This window comes from Xiphophorus maculatus, chromosome 21, assembly GCF_002775205.1.
Source record: "Xiphophorus maculatus strain JP 163 A chromosome 21, X_maculatus-5.0-male, whole genome shotgun sequence".
NCBI lineage: Eukaryota > Metazoa > Chordata > Actinopteri > Cyprinodontiformes > Poeciliidae > Xiphophorus > Xiphophorus maculatus.
This window is the reverse complement of record NC_036463.1, coordinates 9,707,376-9,731,402: the sequence shown is the minus strand read 5'-3', so window position 1 is coordinate 9,731,402 and position 24,027 is coordinate 9,707,376. Positions and strand designations below refer to the sequence as shown.

Sequence of the window (24,027 nt, the reverse complement as noted above, 5' to 3'; positions counted from 1 at the left end):
GAGGTGCTCAATCAGGGGAGTGCTGGAGTGCCCGGCCAGGTTTGAGAGTGGTGATTACCGGGGCACGGCTGTCCAAAGCTAGTGAAATGCTCCACCTCTCCACAGGAGGCCCTCTGACATTCAAGCCTGCATTTTCTGAATCAGTCTTGAGTGATTAGGGCAGCGACAGGCAAAAGGACAGATCAAACAATTATTCCTCCTCACCCTCCTCTCTATCCTTTTGACATGTGACAGAGCAGGAAGAGTGCAGCTCAGAATATCTACAGTGTTCAGTCAGGCTTACTATAAAAGCGTATTCAGGTGCCTTCTTTTATTTTTGATAAATATATGATTTTTTTCACTACATTTTACACAAATGTAAACTGAAGTTTTTCACATCGCGTCAAATTTCAACTACAAACTCCAATGTATTTTTATTGGGATGTGACAGATCAACATAAAATAGCACCTCATTGTTAAGCGGAAGGAAATACACGATATAATTCTTTTGTACAAAATAAAAACTAAAAAACGGTGTGCTTATTGGGTGAGATAAAACATATACTGTATATATATATATATATATACCATTTTATCTACATACAATTTAGCACATTTGTCTGAAAACTAATTTTGCATGGTAAAATAAGGTGGCGGCAGCAATGCTACATTAAATTGCAAATTTGTGAGGCGCCTTAAAATTAAAATGCTCTCCATCCAATCTGAGCTTGAACTAGTCCATCTTCACATGTGCAAAGCTGGTAGAGAGAAAATTTTATTGTACAAAGTGAAAAGTGAAGGTAAATACAAATGCATGACATTTTTCTCAGGTTTGTACTTGTACTGAGACAACATGTAAAAACTATTTTTGAGTAATGGTGCTTTGTATATTGGAAATTTGGAAGAAAAAAAGCGTCACCTTGCTTTCTGAGTCATAATTTGAAAGTAGTTTCACAGAAAATGTAACTGCAGTGCTCTTTGTTCCTCCTGTCATTACTGCACCAGGGACACAGCAAAAATGAGTCAGAATGAACAGTGGGGAAGCAGTACAGTATGTTTCAGAGCACAAGAGGGCAGTGTAAAATCTCTCTGACACTCATCCATCCATTCTTCCCAACTAACTCACCTCCCACCTGAAACAACAGCAATAAAACCTGTTGTAGGCTGCCAATCTCCAGTGGCTGTTTTCTCCCATATAGCACAAGGCCTGAGATCTGATTACACAGAAAATACTGGATGACAGTCAGGAGGCAAGACTGTGGTTGGGGGTGACAGTCTTCTGTAACCCTTCAGTGGGTGAGGGAGGCTTCACAGGGTAGAGGACTGTCCATCTGAACAAATGTGCTTTCAGGCATAATAACATTCAGAATTAATACATCTTGTATGGGGCTGATCACATCATGTTCTGTGGGTGTTTTGCTGCAGGAGGGACTGGTGCACTTAATGCAATAGCTGACATCACAAGAAAAGAACATTATGTGGCAATACGGAAGAATCAGTCAGGAAGTGCAAACTTGGGCACAAATTAGTTTTTAAAATCAACCTAATCTTGCTGCCAAACAAGGTACCAAGTTGCATTATTTAACTTTTATTGTTAAAGAAATATTGTAAAACATGACAGTATAATATGAGACAGATAATCTGTGGGAAAGAAAATAGAACTCCTCTGCCTCTCCCCCTGAGGTCCTACTGCCATCTGTAGAAATACAGCATCCTATCAGAAACAACCAAAGTCAGAGGGAGGGTCCCTTGTCAATCACTATCATGTATGCACTACACACACCGCCCTCTATGCTCCACGCTCTCTGCAAAACTACAGCTCTTTTCCCACAACGGTGCTTGCAATGAATGTACAGGCTAGTTAGCATGGCATTAATGGCAGCAAATAAACAGTTTTCCTGTAAAGTTAAATTGTTTGTCTGCTATTAGCACAGCTGCATTGCATACACAAACATGATTGACAGAGATAAAATCTTCCCTCCTGGCTCTGACTGGTTATCTTTGACTGGGAGTGGCGTGTTTCTGCACATGGCAGTAGGACCACAGGGAGGAGGTAGAGTTCTATTTTTTCACAGACTACCTATCTTATACGATTTTGTCACAAAATAGTGACAGTTTTAATAGACATGTAAAAAACATTTTTTATTAACGTTACACACCTCATCTTTAACGACAATGGCTGCATGTGACAAATTTGGCAGAGCTACAATGGTGTTACTGTGAGCAGCATGTGAAAAGATACCCAAAACATTAGACCCAACTCCAATGCTAAGGAAACTAACTAAATGAAGCAATGTTGGACACACATTTACTCTACACTTTGACTGTGTGTCATTGTGTGTCTTTGCAGTTTTGTTCAAAAAGTGCAGACTTTAGAAGTGTTCCAGCTCCATAAAAGCCGAGGGATTAAACCTTGGTTTTTCTTCTCCTCTTTTCATTTTTATCCTTTAATTAATATGACCGAGGGGCGGGTGACAGCACCTGAAAAGTGGACACAGCCGCCAGTACCCTGCTGCGGCCAGAGAGCACGCCACTACCCACAATGCACCACAGGCCGATTCCATCAAAGACACAATGCCACACTCACCCCATGTTCCTACTCAATAGGCTTAAGGCTATCTTCCCGTCTCTTTGTTAGATTCACAATTAATTCATCTATCTGGTTTTGAGAAACCAAAACTAACAAATGCAGCAGATGTGTGTTTGTCCAAAGTAAAACAGGATGGATTTACTGTTTTGTTGTGCTTTTAAAAAAAAAAATTTGGGTAAAATTGTTTGTGTGTTTTGTGGCCTTTCGACTCTTACATGTTCATTTTCACTTCCTACCAAGTGGCAAATGACGGCACTTTTGAAGCCTGATCAGCTGTTATTGTCCTTTCCTCAAGTGAATTCCAGTGTCTGGACTGAACGTTTTCCTTTTTTTCTTTTGTACTATATACAACTTCTATTTCTCCAGACCATTTGCTACAAACATAAATGAATGTATTTAGATTCCAAATTGAACAAATAATCTCCCCGCTTCTTGACACATGCTGTTTCAAATTGGACATTTTCTTCTCCAGTTATCTCATGCCAGAGACAGGTGGAAGGTTACACTGCCGACAGCCGGGATGCTGATTTGAAACTGCCAGCAGTTGTTCTGGAGTATTCCCTGGTTTGCTTTGAAGTCTACACCCCACAGAGCGTCCTTCTATATGGAGAGCAACGGCTGTATTTACGTCCTATGGGAGAGTAGGTCCCACTGGTATGTTTGTTTGTTTTGTTTTGGAGGGTGTCTCAAAATGTGATTATAGGTGCTCTTTTTTATTGGTTAAAAATCACATGTGCATCCTCAGATATTCATATAGCAAAAGCACCTGGATCACAGCCACAGAGTCCAAACCAATGCAGCTCTCACAATTCTCACAGTCTATTGATTCTCTCTCTGAAATTTATGTTGCTTTCCAGGGGAGACCCCCTGCTGTGGCCCTCGCTGCTTCGCCCCGACAGGAGGGTCACTGTGACACAAGAGCGTTGGGCCAGATGCCGAGTGATCCCAACTGATACACCTTTTGCTTCCAAGAGTCACATTCATCGCGACTGCAGGACAATCAGAGAGGACCTCAATGAAATACCACACACCAAACCTGAATTACCAGCAGAGCTCACTCTGCTGCTTGATTTTTTTCTTCTTCTTCTTCTTCTTTTTTCTATCAACTGCAAGTGTAAATCTCCGGAGCAAATGCTTTGAGAAAACGATTGAGGATGATGAAGAGGTGGGAAAACTGAAAGAAAGAAAGAGGGGAAAAACACAAGATGAGAACAAAACAACCCAGTTGGTGCACCTTTGCCACTGCAAGTGAGTGAAGTCACCCTGTGTTTTTGTGAGGGTGCGTGTGAACAAAATCTGCTTTGAAGTGCGGGTACAGCACTGTACTGTGGCATCACTACGGTCACTACTAAGCCCCCACAAAAATGTGCCGGGTGATTATAGAAAATGCTATAGAATCCAGTCATAAATCAACTAAACTTTCATGCAAATAGCCCTTTCTATGAAGCATTTATGTACTGTGTGTATAGTGGCCTCAATGGTGAGTAAAAGGAACATTTTGCGTCTTAAAAAGAGAAATCACTGAGACATCACAGCACAGACACACACTGAACCTTCAAGGTCAAAGACTGCGAAATAATAAAACACTGAGTCGAAGAAAGAGACACACACACAAACACGCAATTGGGAGGTAAGACAAAACTAGAGAGTCGTTAAGGCTTTTATCTTCTGGTTTGAAGGAGAAAGATCCACCTGACATCCCAGAGGGCGCTGATCAATCACGGCCTGACTGGTTCAAACTGTTTGTGCTGGATTCCACATTTATCACCATCCGATGGAGCTCCGTGTCCGTCTACAACGCCTGAAAAAAGAGGGAGCACATTCAATTAGGGCATGGTAAAATAGATTCACTTCTTGATTTATAGTGCACGACTAATTACACAAGGCGTTTTATTTTCTTCAAAATGCAGATGGAGCTGAGACTTACCGTAGTACCTAAGGATCTTATTGTGCTATGGTAAAAAAAAAGAGAAAAGGTTCTTTATGTTACGACAAATGTCAGAGACGCTTTGATGTTTTGAAACAAAAAATACTTTTAACTTTTAAAACATGTTTCATTTGAGACTTCACAGAAACAAATAAAATGGCATGTAAAAAAAATCATGAAAACAAAGTTAGAATAGTTGATCTTTAATGGTGATTTCATGCAAAATTGTAGATAATATTTGTATAATTACTATGGTAGCGTGTTTAAGCTATGCTAAATAACATTAGGGCTAGGAAACTAATCAGTCCCTTGATCTATCAAAAGTCACTGTACACTATAATTTATTTCCCTTTTTATTAGGGAATATATTTATATATATATATATATATATATATGGAATTTATTTACAATCAAAGATAAATATTTCCTTTTCAGCTAAGATTATAATCAGAATCAATCAGAGCTAGTAATCAAAAATTACATCTAATAATTAATTAACGACTATAGGTTTTAAATGCTACACTGAAGAAAAGAAACACAAACAAACCCAAAGACTAACTTTGATTCTAATCTCTAATCTAAAGAGAGGAGGGGAAGGAAAATGACCAATGTCTTTAGCTGAGATCCATGAGCCTTCTGCATCATGAGGGAAATAAAAAGTTGCAAATCTGTAAACCCTATTGTTTCATGGAGCATTTATAGATTCTTATAAATGTTGCACAGCTTGATTTAGGGAGTGCCCCAGTGAATAAGCAACTGTGTATTCAGCATGTAGAGGAATTTTGGCTACAGGTAGCCTGGCCTTTGACTTCCTGTGCAATTCGTCTTGAAAACAAAATTCTTCCTCCCAGCACAGACTGGGCTTTCTCCCCTTGACTGTCTCCGGTCAATTTTTGACCGGTCCAATCAGTGAGCAGAAGGAGACGATGCTTTATTTTCTGCGCTGTTTTAGAATTGTAGTCTGCCTGTAGTTTTTGCAATGGCAGTTGAGGAAGTGAACAAAGTCGTGCAGTTCGTATTGGCCATGTTTCCAAAAATGTAAACCTTACTTAGGTCGGCACTTCCCTCTTCGGAGGAGGGTTTCTTACAGCACAGGCAATTTCCGGTAAGCTTCTGAGTATCATACTGCGACATTACATTACATTACCCATTGTTATGGGCAAAAGTTAGCAATAGGCTAAATTTAAAACCTCAACAGTCCACACTTTTAGGAAGGCAGCAATCATTTCTCAACAGCCGAGAGCCCAGACCCTCTGTGTAGTACACAGTGCTGGTTTTTACCAGGCTACTGGTACTCACTTTCAAAAATAACTATTGAGTTAAGTTATCTAAAAAACAACTGACAACTGTTCACTTATCTGCACTGAATCAAGTCTTTTCAGTAGATGTTTGTGATCTCTTGAATATTTGATTACATCAAAAAAATAACATAGCACTGGCTAATGAGTTGATGTTATCATTTGTAACCAGTGCTGCTACTGTAACTGTGCTATAGCCGGGTGTAAAGTCTGACAGAGCAAAAATATTATTATTTATTAGAAACTGTATGTTTATGTCATTTATTTAAGTGGAGACGCTAGCACGCCCCTTCAGGGGGACATAAGAAAGGCTTAACAATAGGTACAATCTACAGGCAGATCACCAGGGCACATTGCAGTTCATGAATATCATTAAGTGGGATCTGTTTTTGTATTACACGGGGATTACATCTAACCCTGGAATGTAGCCTGATTGTGAGTACACGTGAAAAATGTAAGAGCACAACTAAGTAATCATCGTGTTAAACCATCCCAGTTGGTCTTTTATGTAGAAAAGATATTGATGGGATGGTGATAAAGATTGAGCCTCTCTCTCTCTCCCTGCATATAGCACATATAGTCAGTTCCTTCAGGCAGCTGCAGGATCTAAAGCATTGCAGGCCTCACTTGCCACAGGTAATGAGAGAGAATATTCTGCAGATTGATGAGACAGAAGTCTAATCTTGAAGGTGTGCATTCCTTTCCATTTGATATAAAAAGCATGTCAGAAAAATTTATATAGTGAAAGTAGTAGTACCATGAATTCTTCTCTGATGAAAATCATCAAGGAGAATATCAGGTTGTTATTTCGAAACCTTATGCTCAAGCACCCTTGGATTATGTAGCAAGAGAATAAATCAAAGATCATTAGCAAGAACATGCATGTACATGGATTTTCTTAATAAATAAATAAAATAAATGTTTTGTAATAGTCTAGTCAAATTCTAGACGTAAATTAGACATTTTGGTGACATAACCAGGTATTAGACTTAGTGGCCACTTACTTTCTTATGTAAGCTTAAGTTGGCTTTGAATTTTTCCCTTAATAAACTAAATACCCAGATTACCTGCCACATAGCAGTACTAGCTGGCTGATTTGAACTATTTTAGTAAGATAAACATAAAAAAATCAACAGAAATAAAACCTCATGGCACTCTATGCTATTATTGACTGTATAAAACAGCTTGATGTAATATCCTGTTATTAGTTTTTATTGCTATTTTATCATGAAATAAAGTGATTAAATGGATCTAATGGTGAAAAATTAAAGTACTGAATGGATAGTGACACAATCTTTCTTGCTAGATTTGTCTTGTGTAATGTAGTAGAGTTCTCTCATTACAGACATTTTATGTTCTAATTTATAAAATGAAGAGGGGACACAGCAGCCTATCTAACAAAAATATTAAATGCAGTACCTAGTGTGTTACCATAGTATCATCTAATGATAGCATCTCTCTTATTAAATTCACAACTGATTTGAGTGTTTGAAGTTGCAAAATATCTTTGAGTTGAATATTTACACCAACAAAACTGTTGTGCTAAGATAATAGACATTTGTGGTTTCACTAAAACTGAGGATATTTTTCGAGTGAAACATTTGTACAGTGACAGTTTTGCAAATTCATGACAGCTTTTGTGTCAACAACTTGCAAAGTGATGCAAACATTTTTTAAAGTTAAACAGTCAGAGAGTTTACCTGCCTTTTTATTCTCAGATTTGCAAAAACGGCAATAAGAGACATTATGGATAAGTAAAAAGAGTACTGACTCCTGTTAATTCCAAACCACTCGTGTCAACTGAGCAATACTGAGTGCCTAAAAAGGTAGTAGTGACACCTCTTGATATTTTCTTTCACTCTGATAGTGTTTTATTAATCTAAATTGAGTGCTATTATCAAAGAATAAACATAGAATACAAAATTAAGTACAATACTCAAAAAACTACTTTGATAAGAATATTTTTTGTCCCGCAATAAGGTGTTAATTCTGTTTTCTTCCTAGTAGATTTTTTGTCATAAATAAAAGCACCCACATTCCTAAAAAAATTCCTCATTTTGAGGAAGTTTTTGCAATCACCACCCTTCCAAGTTATTAATCTATTTTCCAGTCTAGTTTCATTCAGTAAAAGTGAGGTTGGTGCCCCAGCATCTATAACAAAGTCAGTTATCTCAAGCCACTGGATCCGTGCTAAGGGAAGGTGCCAGAAACTTGGTGTAAAGTTGGAAATGTAGACACTTTTTTCTCTGGTAAACCTAAAAGGATTTCACACTCTCACTTAAAACAGTCAACACCCCCTATTAGGTGTTAGATCTCACATGAGAGATGAGAATATGATGTTGGTTTGAAGAGAAGACTGTCCCTAGGGACAAATGATGAGAACCACATTCTTGGGAGACTTAAGCCACCACAAAAATGATTATGATAAATAATAATAATGCACAAAAGCCAACATGAGACTTTGGAAAAAGATTTATGTATAATTTTAATGTAGTTATTTTACCTGACAAGAATTCCAAATTATGCTGAAGCTTATAATTCTAAATACCTTAAACAAAGTCCCTGTGATTGCTAAAAGAGGTTTTCTTTGGGTTTTCTACAACAATTTTTTATAACTGAGATGTCTCATTTTAATTACACAGATTTATTTCTTTAGCTTTTTAGGCTACTTGTTAAGTTTGATTAGAATTTTTTTCAAAGACGGATTTGAAGTTGCAGTAAAAAGAGCTTAGACTTAAAAAAAAATATAAAACTGCTTTGACAGTGACAAGAGGTTCCACTCTGATTAAATTTGAGAGCTGCTGATCAACCTCCAGTTAAGGCCAACCGATCAGGACCGAGGTGTCAGCACAGAGCTTAGCTGGAGACATGAATGCCACACTCCTTTTTTAACTGAGATGAAAGAATGTTCCGCTTGATATGTACACCTCCTAAACACTTTGACGGAGGCGATCGACCAATCCCTCCCCAAAGACGAGCGGTGACAACAGATGATCTACTCAGGTAAGCACCATCTTGCTTTTCAAAGTGCTTTACACTGCAACTCATCATAAGAGGTTGATTTCAAAGTCATTGCAAGTCTGAGGCACGACAGATTTCCTGCCCATGTGGATATGTGACGAAGTCACGGATGTCTTGGAGGCACAGGTGATAATAGGGCCTTAATCGCCCTGCTGGTTCTGCTTGTCCCTCTCAATGTCACATATCCGGATGAATGCAGTAAAAATCAGTCCTTAGCTGGAATAATGCCACTTTATCTGCTTTTGTCAGACCAAGGTCTTGGTCACAAGAAATGGGTGAAAGATGAAAGGTGTGCATGATTTGTGAAATTTTTAAAGCCAGTGTGCTGTATAATCACTAGGTTAATACTATTTGGATGGTACAAGTTTGAAACTCAAGGATTAAAAATAAAGCTGAAATGCATATTTTTGCATGCAAGATGTAAAGGCTTTTTGAAATAGAGGTGGCTCCTTAGCATTTTCGACACATGCAGGTGATCAGAGCTTAGGCGTGTAATGATTTCACCTCTTGGTCATTGAGTTGTGTTTAGCAATAACACTGTTGTTAAGGGGACATTAAAAAAGCTGATAAGTTGCTGATGTTTAACCAAAGTGCAGTATGGTCATTGCAATGCACTGACCATACTTTTCTGCAAAACTCATTTTAAATCTACTACTTTACTTTTAGTGACATTACAAAAGGCATCAGGTGACCTCATGTGGCTTGTGTTTTTTGCTTTTGCTTGCATTTGGATGTCTTTGGTCAAATCCCCCTTTAACTGTGTTTTCCTGTATTCTGCATGGTTTGGAGGAACACTGACGGCTATTATGGACATTCTTTGTGAAGAAGGACATTTTCAGCCTGGAATATTCAGATTCAAAGATCTTCAGTGATATTTTAAAGCAAGGTTTAAAGGAACATAACCTGGTCAGTTTGTTGAATTTTAAACTTTCATGTTTCCATGATGTTTTGTGCTGCACATGTCATATATGTTTACAAGTATGTTTTTTACAAGTTAAAGTCAAGTGACTTGATATAACATTTTCACAGCAAATGTTCAGTTTGCCTGAAACCATGGCATTGTCCCAGGTTATCAATTCAACTCATTAGCCTTTAACTTATTTTACAGAGGAACATTTCTATTTGTTGTATTGTGAACATACTTTATATTGTTTTGCACCACAATTTTAAAGGCAAACAACAGAAAACACAATTCTTCCAGCAGGATTGTCTGACAAAGAAAGCTCTCGGCCACTCTACCTCCTCTTACCCCTGACTCCGCTCCCCGTACCTCATTGAGCTTTGCCGAACCGGCCCCCCTGCTGCGCGATACCATCTCATTTGTCATGTATCAAATGCAAACTTCAATGTATTGCCCTCACATATGCTGTGGAAGCAAAGAATATGATGGCCTGGCTGCTGTCCAATTCGCAGCTGAATAAACACAAGGGCCATTTGCAGGTTGGCAGACGCCAAGATGTTTGTCTTTCAAGGCAATCTTCCACCATCTCTCCCCTCCAGTTTGCCCCACTGTCAACTCAAACACAAAGGTGGATAGTCGATGAAAACTAAGCACTGAACAAGTCACTGTGCTGCTCATAGGCTGACATAAATTGTTGTGACAGGCGGAGAAACATGAAATAATGTGTAAGATAATAAATCAAATAGAACAAAAGGCTAGCTGTGCAGAGGTGCTGCATTGTGCTTGACACAATGGCACCACTAATGTTTGGAAAGACATGGAGAGAACCTGTGGCGTCTGGACTTTGCTGAAGTTTATTTGCTGGAGGGTTGTGTTGTTAAGCAGCAAGACCATAAATGATTTAAGTGTAACAACACACACGCACTCAAATTCAAAAATAATATTAGTTGTGGAGTTATTTAACCAATTACAAAGGACCCCTGCCAATCTGCAGTTCAGTGTTTGCCAATTCACCTATTCACAGATTTTCCTATGAAACTTAACTCCAAATTGGTCGCAGAAGGTTCAGCTATTCATAAATGTTTTTTCATAGAGTGTATGTAAAATATTCTAAAGAAAATTCATATTGGAAGTTTGAAAAAAGAGGCATAATGGGCATCCTATTTAAAGACAGCAATCCAGGAGCGACATTGATTTTCCTCACTGCTGATTGACTGAACCCTCAAAAGTGGAGATAAGTAAGGCCATAGATGTTAGATACCGTTGCAGTGCCAAGACAGTTTTCACCACATACTAAAGAATATTAATATACATTGTATTTTCAAATCATTAAAATGGGCAGCAATAAGAGTTTTTAGAGGAGTCTCAAGTGTTTCCGAATTTCAGTCCCTATCCTCCAGTAATACCAGAGGTTCAGGATATATAGCCACGAAAAATTCAAAAACAAAAAATGTAAAACTGTGAAAGCTCCAAGTGTGTTCCAGTAAAGGAACATCCATAAGTTGTTGCAATAGATTTATGTTTTTGGTCAGCATAGGAGATGCATAGAGGTGAATCAAGTAAATACCAGTTGCAAAAACATATGATTTTGTCTTTCAGAGCATTTGGATCTTTACAGTGGCGACTGTCAATACATTAATTGTGGCCCAAACGTCTTTTGAGATAAAGATATGATAAACTTAATTTCCATACAGAAAGTTAAAATATATTTTAAATCTTCATTATATTTTTAAAAATAATTTGTAATGGCAAAGATTGGCTCCTCTAAGTACAAGTTAAAAAAGAAAAAAATCAGGAATTGGCCTGCAAAATTTCTGAATTTCTATTCTAAAGGTAGTAGGAGAACATTCATGCAAAAGTGTTAATTTCTAATAATTAGCAACAGTATATATATATATATATATATATATATATATATATATATATATATATATATATATATATGTATATATATAGACAGAACTTTATTAGTAGTGCTATTTTAGACATTCAGAAAATGTAATTGGACTTTTATCATATATATTTTTTAATTATTAGTTAGTTATACATAATATATTGTCACCTTCCTAAAATAATGGCCTTAGTCTTTTCTTTGTGACAAAACAGTTTTATTTATTTATTTATTTAGTTTTGACATTTGGCAAAAAAATTACTTAGGTCTTTATTTTAGGAAGGTGATGATATGGAAGACAGGTTTATATTCCAACATATAAAATAAATATATATATATACAGTACATTCATAAAAACTGTGTATGTTATTCGGTATTATACTCTACTTGAAAAATAAACCCTATTGTATGAACTCAAAAAGGTTGAGGGACAAATCTACCAACTGGAAAACTGATCAGAAGAAACAACAAAACAAAACAAAAAGCTGCTACTTCATCCATTCATGACCAGGCTCTTGTTTGGAGGTGGCCTTTTTTACAAAACACAAAAGCAAGCAGGTTGTCCAGTTTCTGTCGATTTAAACAAATAACGATGCAACAAAAGTGCTTCCAGTGAATGGGAAATACACTGCTGAATTACCAGTGGAGCGCCACAATAGTTAGCCATGCATCACAACAGCCAGGACAGGCTCAATATTAACATTTCCTTTGACACGTGGCAAAAAGGGTTTTTTAACCCACCGAGGTTGAATAGGAATCAGTGAATAATAAGAAATTAAAAGCTACAGAGGACACAGGGGAAGAGTGAGAGAGAAAGCCAAATCCTTGCCCCGGGGCTTAATGTTAGAACACAATGGCCGCTGAAACAGCAAAGGAGTTGACGTTTCTTATTCGCCCCCTCCTCCTAGAGCCACCTGCATCACAATTAACCTCATGGCAACCTTGAGGTCTCTGATTAGTGATGGCCTATTGTCTCGAACCCATTAATGCTCGGCCCCCAGTCTGCCCTCAGCACACTTGCATCAACAAATCAAACCCGGTTTCCGGCATGGGCTCTTACTGCAGGGAGCTGGCCTCTATTGCGGGACAACTAGCTAAGAGTTGGGAGCCGAGAGGGCCTGCAGGGAACAGCTGTAAGCACCTGTGACCTGAAGTAAAAGTTGCAAGAAGAAATGTATAAAGTATACTTAAAAGTAAATCAGCATAACAAGATTTAGCCCCATACAGATGTCTTTTGTTTGTGTCCCACTTTAATATTCCGTATTATATTTTTGTTCTTATTAACCACCTTTTGAATCAGGTTTTCCTTTATTAAAGGGCCACAGCTTTCCAACCCAATGTACCATTGTGAGAGAAAATAATAGATCCTATTGTTAACTCATGTATTAACTTAGACTGGCCAAAATTTATAGCAAGCTAAGTTGATTCTACTAACTATACGCAGACCTGATTGCTACCAGTCCCGTAGAACAACAAAATTCCTTGTGACAACAAGTAGACTAGAAAATTCAAGAGCAAGTGATTCACTGACAACTGTTGATCTGGAAAGGGTCCAAAAGTTGTTATGAGGTTTGGGACAGCAGCAATCTCAGTTACAGCCATTATCTATGAATTTACAATAGAAAAATTGTGGCTCACCTTACCAGAAGTAGCCAGGCTATAACTGCATTTCTCTACAAGCAGGTTGATGATGATCAAGACTTTTGAGAAAGTTTTTGTGGTCTGATAATACATAAATTGACTTTTTTCGTAGAACTGTAAACCACCACACAGTTTTAGAAAAAGCACATAATATTAAGAGTAAAGCACAGTGATAGTAATCTGTAAGTTTAGGGCCACTTCTCTGCTTCAGGATCTGGACAGGTTACCTTTAACTCAATTGTCCTTAGCTGATGCAGCAAGATAATGATCCAAAGCACAGCAACGAGGCCATATCTGCTTGACTGAAAACAAACCAAAACACACAGTATGGTCTGAAATAAGACTGAGATGCTGAGAAATGATCTTAAACAGACTTTCACGCTGTCAGTTATTGCAAACGTTTGATCACAGTTGTTGTCACCAAGGGTGCAATGCTATTTGCTAGGTTTGGGGAGCATTTGCTTTTCATACAGGCTCAAATTTGTTTGGATTGATTTTCCCTTAATAAATAGCAACATCATTTGAAAATTAAACTTTAATTTTCCTCAGGTTGTTTTGGTTATTTTGGAATGTTTGTTAAATTGTCTAAAACAGTGAAGCAAAACCTGAAGAAATCAGCAAAGAGACAAATATTTTCACTCTGCACTGTACGCCATTGTATATTTAATAGAATACTGAGAAATGACCTATTCAGTCTAAGGAATGCATCGGTGACTCTCTGGAGAAGTGAAAGACTTAGAAGAGGGAGCATTCGAGGAATTAAAATCGTGCCAGATGTTGGGAGCCCCTCAAGGACTAAAGCGACACATTAAACATAATATCACCTCGTGCACTGGAGTGCAATCACTAGTTCTCTCCAGGGAGCTGTTACACTATGTGTTGCTGCCACAGTTTAAATCTCAAGAAGTAAAAAGTAATGCAGCACAGACGGGGGGTTGGCCCACTCAAAGAGGACACTTGGGAGATGGAGCGGGGTTTGCCACTGTGGTGCAGACTGTGTTTCTATTTGTACTGGTTTAAAAAAGAATCAACAGAGTCAGTTTAAAGAATTCAGGTTGAAATAATTTATAAACTATTTATATGCATAATTTCGTAACAGAAATGATAAAAAAATTGTGTAAAGATAAAACATGTTATTTACAATACAATAAAAACAAACTGGAAAATCTATTAATATGGCATAATATCAAACAACACTATGGTTGATATTTATCAATTAGAAAGCTTTTCAAGTTTTTTGATAAGTGTTAAATCTGAGATGTGTGATAAAACTGTTAGGTTAAAATTGAAGACTAAATTACAGCAATGTCATTTCTGTAATGAAATGATATGACTGCAATTATTACACTCTAATTATTGTAAATACAAGATGTTTAATTTGAGTTTGATAATTAGCTGTGCTCTGAAGTAATACATTAATTTCATATCACAGGGTCTGAAATTGTGCGTTGGCATTAGGGATAATTCACAGAGTGAAAGATGCCACACTCACTTTGTGTGTTTGTGTGTTGTAATCTGAGCATCTTCATTTTATGTCCCGTCTTAGAACGTCCTTAGTACGTAGCCCGTAAAGTAAGAAAAAAACTTTTTACAGCATCCAGGCAAATAAAAACACAGTATTATCAGGAATGCATATAATTTAAACATGCACAATAAGAATTAAACAGAAAGTAGAAACTAATAAAATTGATTCAAAAAATGTAAAATGTGGAAATGTGTTATTTTTTTCTGCATAGTTTGTGAATTTAGTGTCTTATGTTTTCTTCTTTTCTGGTGTCTTTCTACCCACAATTAAAATCCCATGCATTTGCACAATAGTGTGACGAGGATATTAGACTAAAAGCAATCTTGTCTGTTCTATGTGTTTTATGAAAAACAGTGCTCATTCCCAGTATACCTTTGCATCAATGTGCAGAGCAAGACCCACAAAGGCATGAAGGGATGAATTTGTTGTGAAGGAAGTTGGCTGACCAGCTCAGTACCGATGTCAACCTGACAGAACACCCTCAGGATGAGTTAGAGAGAACATTTCAATCCAGTGAAATGATTACAGACTAACACCATTCTGCCATTTTATGATATATTATCATATAATAGTAAGTTATGGATATGTTTATAAGTATATCTTCAAATAAATGCCAGCAAATATTTGATATACCCTGGGACATATTGGCAACTTGTTCAGGGTGTAGCCCTCCTCTCACCAAGGAGTGCTGTCTGTTTTTAGAAATAAATAGCGAAACGTTGTTGATTTTGCTTAAATGTCTCTTTGTTATGGAGAGCTTATCTCTTATTATATCATTGTAAACTTTCATCATCTGTTCATGGCTCCTCCACTGCATTAAATTGCTTTCATTACAGTGCTACAGGGCATTTGAGTTTCGCAGCCAGTTTGCTCCAAATAAAGATTTTAATTAAGTAGATTATGAAACCTCTTGGGCTGATTTTTTATTTTTTGCTCTATTCTTATTCCCAGTAAGTAATTTCAACTTAGTAAAAGAATTAGTTAGAAAATTAAGTTTTCTAAATCTCATCAGTCATCAAAAGGGAAGCTTTGTTACACATTTACTCTCCACCAATCACATCTTCTTTTGCCAATAAGTTGCAGATGCTATTGAGTTTCTTTCTGCAGGTAAAAGGTCAACAAGAAGATAAATGGGTTTAATTTAGCGCAATCCGTTATGCAATTTCATATTCATCGAGGTCCATTGAGATTCAAAATTGTAAACAAGAGATTCTCTTCTCCAGAAGCCAGGCAAGCCATTAAGCATTTAATTCAACCAAGCCCAGGTGTATCTCTCTGTCTAACTAAGCAATAAAACAGTTCAGACCACTTATGCAGTGTCCAGTGTGCAGGTGGCAGAGAAGCTTCTGGGGCACACCTGCCAGCTGATTCACCCATTAGAGGACGTGCCACACCGTCTACAGGCTCCGTCCCATGAGGGAGTCCGGGACCATGCAGGTGCAGATGCAGATAAACCTGTGATGGATTACACCAAATTTAGCACTAGTTTCCTCAAAAACCTCTTTTGTGAGTTCAAATGATGGAACTGAATGTTTAGTTACAGTGCATTGGAGAAGGTTTTGTTTACATGGGGAAGTAAGAATCTTAGAATGTTAGCCACATGAAAGAATAAAGTCAAATTAGGCAGGAAGATATAGATTGAAGATGTGGGTTTTGCAAAACAAAAGAAATCCTATTTCATAAATTTTTTTCATGTGCTGACAAATGGCATGTCCCCAAACCAGAATGTAAATTATTGGGGTTTGGATGTGATGGAGCAACACAAAGTAGTGCATTGTTGACAAATAGAAGAACAATGATGTCTGTTTAAAAAAAGATTGAATCAAGATGCTAAAAACAAATTGAAGCCATAGTTTTCAGAATTTTTTTAAAGATTTTGAGTACCTCGTAATATTATTTTCCTTCCATTTGACAATTATGCACTTGTGTTCATCTATCACATAAAATCCCAGTAAAATAAAATGTTTGCATTTGTAATGTGACAAAGTGTGAATACTTAAGGGGGTGTGAATACATTTCCAAGGCTCTCTTTGTGAAACAAATCACTCTTGCGAAGAAAAAGAAAAGAACATGAAATTGATTTACAAGTTAACAAAATGCTCAGTCTGTCATTTCAATTTACATTTTTGTATTGTCTGCAAACTGTGAAACAAATAATTCTTTGAAAAATTCAGAGGCCACAAAACCACCAACTGCTTTTTTGGTTTTATGTGCCAACTGCAAACAAACTATGTTCACATCAACTAAAAAAGACAAAATGGAGCTTCATGACAAAGGATAATCCAAAGTCCACAGTTGTGTACATAAATAACGTTTTGTCTGTGTTCTGACGATCTGTGCTACCTCATCATATTTTCTTACACTAGCGAGTCTAGAGAGCTATGCCAATTTGTCAGTACTGCTCTTTGAAACTGCTATAACTTGTTGAGGCTTGTGAATAGTGCAGTTATGTCTCCACACTATGATAGATGCCAAGGAGATGAAAATAAAAGACTTTGCAGGCAGCCTTCTTGGTGTTGACACTTCATTCAACTCAACAGCCTCTCTGTCACCCCGGATTTACACTACATGCATCTCCACTTTGCTGCACACTTTGCCAGTGGAGTAGTTGTTTCTGACCACTCTGATGTAGAACATGGACATTAATCCATCATGCCATAGTCCATAATTTCCATGAGCTCATTGAAAAGCAACTCAACACCATGTGTCACCGGACCATGTTATTAACATGAACTAGGTCTATATAACGTTTGACTAAATTATTTCTAAATTATTGTGACCTATATTCCAGTGCAATTACATAATTATTTTTCCCCTCATGATGGAGTTTTTTACTGATGTGACATAGTCCAGAAAATATGGTATACTGTATACCAAATCTTTTAATTGTTAAACTGCTTTGCTGTACAAAATAGCTTTTTGGTGTGACCACTACTGACCATTTATTGTTTCTTTAGTACTTATTCTAACACATTTTTGGTCTCTTATCCAAGACAGAAAAACTGAAACAGCAAGGAAACAACTAATTTTCCCTGTGTTCATCACATACTTAGAATTCACTCTTTTTTACAAGTTATCTTCATTTAATATCTTCAAATAAACGGTGGAAGACATTACTGACACTGAATAGCTAATGGGAATAAAGCTCAATAATCCACTTCAATTGTCCTCGGCATTGAACTGCAAGCAACTCCATTCTGCAAACACACCCTGGTACGAAGAAAACCTCAGCTTCAACAGATTGTTGCTACAGAATGTTAAAGAAAAAATAAAGATTTCATTTAACTTTACCAATTAATTACAAAGCAGAAAATGGCTTTGTAAACAACAAATGGAATATGCAAATTTTACAATTGCAGCAGGGGTTGGACAAATCATGTCCATCTACTGTTTTGAATGAATTCAAAACCCACTAAGCTTTTTAGTAAGCTGTAAATGTTGTCCTGAGGGGTTAATTTAAATATAAGCATGCTTTTATAACATAGAAAAGTTGTACTTTAGTAACCGGTTTCCTAAATTAGTGATATTTTCTCAAATTCCATTGTATCCCCCAACAAACACATTTCATTAAAGCTTATTTTTTTTTCTTTCTAATGAAAACTTTACTAAGTCAAACTTTTTTGATGTTAAACAAAATAGTAATTTGTCAACAGCTGGTAATGAATAACACCAAAACTCATAAGCACCTGGGACGTTTATCCAGGAATATAAATAGTGGATGCTCTATTAATATTTTTAAGGGAATGCGTAGGCATGGCATTATGTTCAACAAGATTTATCAGTGTGAGAAATTATTTCCCCGACCCCCCACGATTGCAATTCTTTATTCTTGCCACTGTCTAAACTGAATAATTTAATTAAAAAGGAATTATTATTTTCCCTTACACACAAACTGTAAGATAACCCAAGGTAACTTCAGACAAGTGAGTATATATGTTCTTGTTATACTTTAGACACAGGTGATATAAATTTAGGGCAAGAATAAAGGAGTTTGATTATTGTGTATCCATGCAGAACTCTTTAGCCAGAATGGGCTATTTCTTTGTGCAGAAAAACTCCCTGGAGTATTTTGTCATACTGTTATATGATAGCATATCTAAATGAACACTTATTTTTAATGTAGATATGGTAGTTTAATAGTTTCTGGTCATCATACAAAATATAAACATACGGTATATGCTAATATTATTGATGTCTTGGTGATTATATACATATTTTTTGCTTCATAGTTATTTATCGCTAGCTAGTTTATATTAATCTGTGCTTTCAATACTTTAAAATAGTGGTCAGTCAAATGCATGGATGTTTGCAGTTGCTCTAATTTCAGTATGACTGATTCAGGTACTCTGACAAAAATTTCAGAGTGAAGATGTTCAAATAAGTGATCAAAAAACTTTTATAACTGCAACAGAAGCAAAAGGTGGTTCCAAAAGCTATTGACTCAAAAACATAAACCAGACTGCAATTTTCTAGTTTTATTCGGAAAAATTATTGATAATCATTGTGCATCATGTTTTGATCTGTCACATAAAATAAACAAAATAAATAAGTCAACAATGCAGAAAAGTCAATGTGGTGTAAATATTTTCGTGAGGCAGTACAGGTACAGGTAAGCAACAAACACATTGGGGTGTTTGATGTTTTCCAGGTTGATTTTGGAAGAAATTCTGAGCGACACAGTTTTCCGGTCAAATAATCAAAACAACTGCTACTGTGCAACTCAAGCCAACAGTTCTGCCTTGGTAAAATATGATACCAGGTGAAGCCACAAGCCTTGACAGGTCACCATTTTGGGGCCACTAATTTGGTCCCATTCTGACAGTAGCAACTCCCAGCACAGCAGCAAGACAATTATATCCAGGTGCAAGGATTTGATTCAACAAATTCTAGGTGGATCATTTCTACATGCGCCAAGCCCCCCAGCCCTCCGCTTTCATCAACCCCGCCCCTCTGCTGTGTTGTCTGTCTTCTGGGCCAGCTTTGAACAGATGCCCTTGAAAAATCCACAGCCCTCATGTGTGACTGAGGACCTTGACAAAAAATCTGAAGCACTTCCAGAAACTTGAATGTCATGAACCACGTTGTATATTATAATAATTGGAGTGGCAGCAAGTGGAAACATTCCCCTGAATATTCCAGGAGATAATGGGACATGCTAATGAGCATGGAATCAAGCCAATCCAAGAAATGAGAGAGGAGGAGAAAGGGTGAAAGGTGCCCAAAAGAAAAAGAAAAAGGATAAATTAAAGACAGTGATACATTTGGGTGCACGGGCTGTGATCTATGTTTGCTCTGTGTTTTTGGAGAGCACAATAGCAGTGTACAGTTCCTCCTGTCAAACTGTCGATGCACATTCAGGGGAAGTATAATTTAGGAACTCGCACCTGGCAGACTCTGGGATTTCATGCTATGCTGCTATGTCAGGGCGCGCGAGTAATGCTGAGCTAAACCCACAGCATTTCCCTGCTTGCTACACGCAAAACATGACAAAGTGGACATAAATATCAATGCTTTTCCAGGTGAGAGTTCTATCAAACTGATTTACTTCCCAGAGGACTTTGACACAAACTGCTTGGAATCTAAATTAAAAATTTGAGTGGTGTCTTCCTTTTGACCAAATTGGATATAAAAGAAAATCTGTCAATGCAACAGTCACTCAGTGGCTATGAGCCAGTGGTGGAAAACAAAAATATAACTTAACAGTAACTTTACACAAATATTGTACAATAGTAAGAAAGCACATGATGCATAAAAAAAATCTGGATCTGCTTGGTGAAGCTTGCTTCTAAACCAACCAGGGAAAAGCTACTTGTTGCTTCTGCGTGTTTTTCTTTGTTTTCCTGTCAGAGCACTTTTTGGATAAAATTAGTCAGCAGGCCATTCCTTAGAAAGACCACCACAGTTACATGTTTTCTCCTTTCATCGATATTGGCTCACACTGTGGTTTTCTGGAGTCACAATATCCTGGACTTTGCTTCATAACCCTAACCCAACAGACAAATGTAAATTTCTAAGATGTGTTTGTTTTTATCAGTACTTGAATTTCCTCAGATTAGGCATGAGGCGCTGCTTTTTGAGATATTTTAGTTATTTTGCGTTGTCAGACAGGTTCCTTTCTCGGTGATTTCTTTGTGTTACAGGTTTGGCAGAAATAATCTCTCAGTGAAAATCAGACTGAAGAATAACAATTGAACAGTTTTTTTTTTTATATATATTTTGGATCAGCGTTGTTTACCTTCATCATCACACCATCATTTGAAAACTGGAGTTTATATTCACTTGTCTGATATTCTTATTTGTTTATTGGTCAGGAACAACTATATGTGGCAAAAGGGCAAAAGTCTGTTGTGGATTACTTTTCCCACCCCTTTGTCCAGAGCATGTGAAGTCAATCCAATAGCTTATAAAGAAGCTTATGTAGCCCAATTATACCGGTCTGAAGTAGGTAAGGGCCCCTGAGTTCATTAAACCCATTAAATTACAAATAATAACACTCTCGTGTTTAACCCTTTGTTAAGTTTCACTTTAGAGTAATAATACACCAGTACTTTTCTATTCTTTTCACCCAATATTATAGCTTTGAGCAAGAATAATATTCTCCAAATACTATTCTACAAAAAATCAAACACACACCTGTATGAGATTTTGAACACATATTGAACACAATAATAAATTCACAGAAATGGTAAAAGTTTCAGTCTTTTGGTTTCACAAAACCTATGTTAATTAATGTGGGCCCACACTTCAATGTTCACCTAAGCCGGCAATAATTAACTAAAATACAATTCCCCCCAAAAAACCCGTTGCAGGCCTGATGTGATGACGAAGCGTTGAATTTGGTACCTTACTCAAAAAGGAAAATCTTGAACCTTCTTGGAATTTCACCTGTCCTTAGTCCCAGTTGGCAAGATGTCTTCAGCTCCTTCACCAGTCCCTCGGTCCACAGGATTCAGAAAACAGTCCTCCAGCAGTCGCAAAACTCTCAGTGTAGGTTCATCTCTCTGCACTAAGCTCAACTCTGGAACGCTCCCACGGCGGAAACTTTAGTTAAGTCTTCTGTTAGCTGAGTTAGCTCACAGTACTCAATGTCCATCCACTGTGCTAATGAATGCTAATGCGTTAGCGAGAATTACATATGACTTTCCACCTGCTGTACAGTGAATTCCGGTCTGAAATTATCACAGTAGCTGCAAACAGGAGTGTAGAGTCGATATCTATTAACAGACTGTCGAGTTGAAAGCCTAAATATCTGCTAAAACACTCGTTTATTAATAACTCCGCCACGTTTTATCAGCGCGGTTCACCTTTCTTTTCATTTCTTTTTTTCTTACTTCCTGTCTCTCCTTGACCCTCAGCCAACCACGGACCAGTGAAGTTGCTTTGTTCTACCCCACTTCCTCTTACAAACATCAGTCCTTCAAAATAAAATATGGTGAAGATTACTTTCCTATAAAAACGGTTTTAAATACATTTCTTTTTGTTAACACTTATTTATAACAATTTTGACATATTTAAGCAAACATGCTTAACACATTCTAACTTATTATTCCTTCCATGAACTTAACTCAATACAAAATGCCCTTATTTTGGACTGGGTTACACTTATATACACTTCCTGCTTGTTTGATGGTCTATAATAGCGTAATATTTCCAATACATCATATTATAAGTATATTAAGTGGGTCTATAGGGAAGCATCTTATTAAAAATGCTGCATTGCATCTTTGCCTTACAACAAACTCTGTCATCAGTGGCACACTACATCTCAATCCTGTGGACAGTTGATTGGATTTACTCAAAACTTGGGGCTGGAGAAAGTCTCATGCTGTGAGTAAAATTGACTTAGGCCCTGTACTCAGAGAGAAAGATGAAGGGCATCCAGTCTTATCATTCTCCATCCCATGTCCCCCTGCAGCCTCTTGCATACTTTCCATGTGAGAATCTGCCTCATATGATATCAACATCAAGTTGGGACGCAAAGTCAAGGGACTTTGAATCAGGAGTGATAAAGCCTTTGGGAGCCGAGATCGGGCAGAGATGTGAGCAGGAAAGCCTTGTGAATGAGATGAATCTTCAAGTTTGCTGATGATTTGGGAAATTTTTAAAGTTACTTCTGCTTGCTTTGTTAAAATCATCAATTCATTAATTTCAGGGACTAAACTAATATTTCTGATTGATAAATGTGTTCATGGCATTAACATTTTATTGTATCCTGCATTTATTTGATAAACCTCTGCAGCCTCTCTAGAACAGTAATATATAAAAATGCAGACGGTGTAACCAGGGGTGCTGTGTATAATTTCATTCCCAATGCATCCTCACTGGGGTGCTGCTTCTTAGGCTTTAGCCAGAACACAAGCCTTTATTTGATTTAGGGAACTCTCCCTCCCTCTTCCATGTGTCTCCTCCGCTCATGAAGTGTCCCAGTATGGAATGTCTGCATTATTGCGCCGCTGACAGAGATTGATGCTTCACCAAAACCATTTGCACATGCAGCAATCATCAACTTGAATGAACTTAATTGCAGACAAAAGAGAGGGGATTAAGAAAGAGGCTGTTTAGGAGAAGAAAATATGATGATTTAATTTTGGAAGTTGGGAAACACATGTTTGGGGGAGCAAACAGAGATTTCTTGGTGGATATTTAGGATTAGAACAGGTCCACTGGCGAGTGATGCCTCTGATGAAATGCATGTAGGCATAATTTGTTTGATCTACAAGTAGTTAAAGCTAATCAGGGAAGGTTGATCACAACACCCTCCAGCACCAACCAAAAGCTAAAATGTCTTTGTATTTGTCACCGACAGTAAATCAGGGGCACCTTGATTTTTTCAAAAGCACAGCTAGGTGGGGGTTGCTAGTTATCTTGGGACTGCAGATCAATGACCAGATAATTACCGTTTTACAGTTTAAGTAGGTGAGAGGTGCAGTTTGATGTGAAAGTAATGTAAGGACAATAGAAGTATGAATAAATATGACAAATAAATCACTAAATAAACAAAAATGTTGCATCAAATTGAAGACTACCTTCTACACTGTTGAGTACAAACTCATGAAAAAGCTTTTTTTTTTTTTTCTCCAGCTCCCCAACAAGAAACAATTGAATCTTTATCATTTTCTAACTCAACACTATTCCACTTTTATTACATGGCATGTTGCTCCGTCTTTTACACTTTCAGGACTGGTTAAATGGGAAACAGGAAGTTATTGAGAAATTATTAGAAGTTACTAAGCACTTTAATTTAAGAAAAAGGT

The 24,027-nt window shown here is 37.2% G+C and overlaps 1 long non-coding RNA gene across 1 annotated transcript; it reads right to left on the bottom strand.

The window, feature by feature from the left end:
- Positions 1 to 3,675: 3,675 nt before the first annotated feature.
- Positions 3,676 to 22,062, bottom strand: LOC111606291. The gene is made up of 3 exons (XR_002752012.1): positions 21,659 to 22,062; positions 4,262 to 4,370; positions 3,676 to 3,743 (listed from the first exon to the last, which is right to left on the bottom strand). It is a non-coding gene; the product is annotated as an uncharacterized LOC111606291 (long non-coding RNA).
- Positions 22,063 to 24,027: the final 1,965 nt, after the last annotated feature.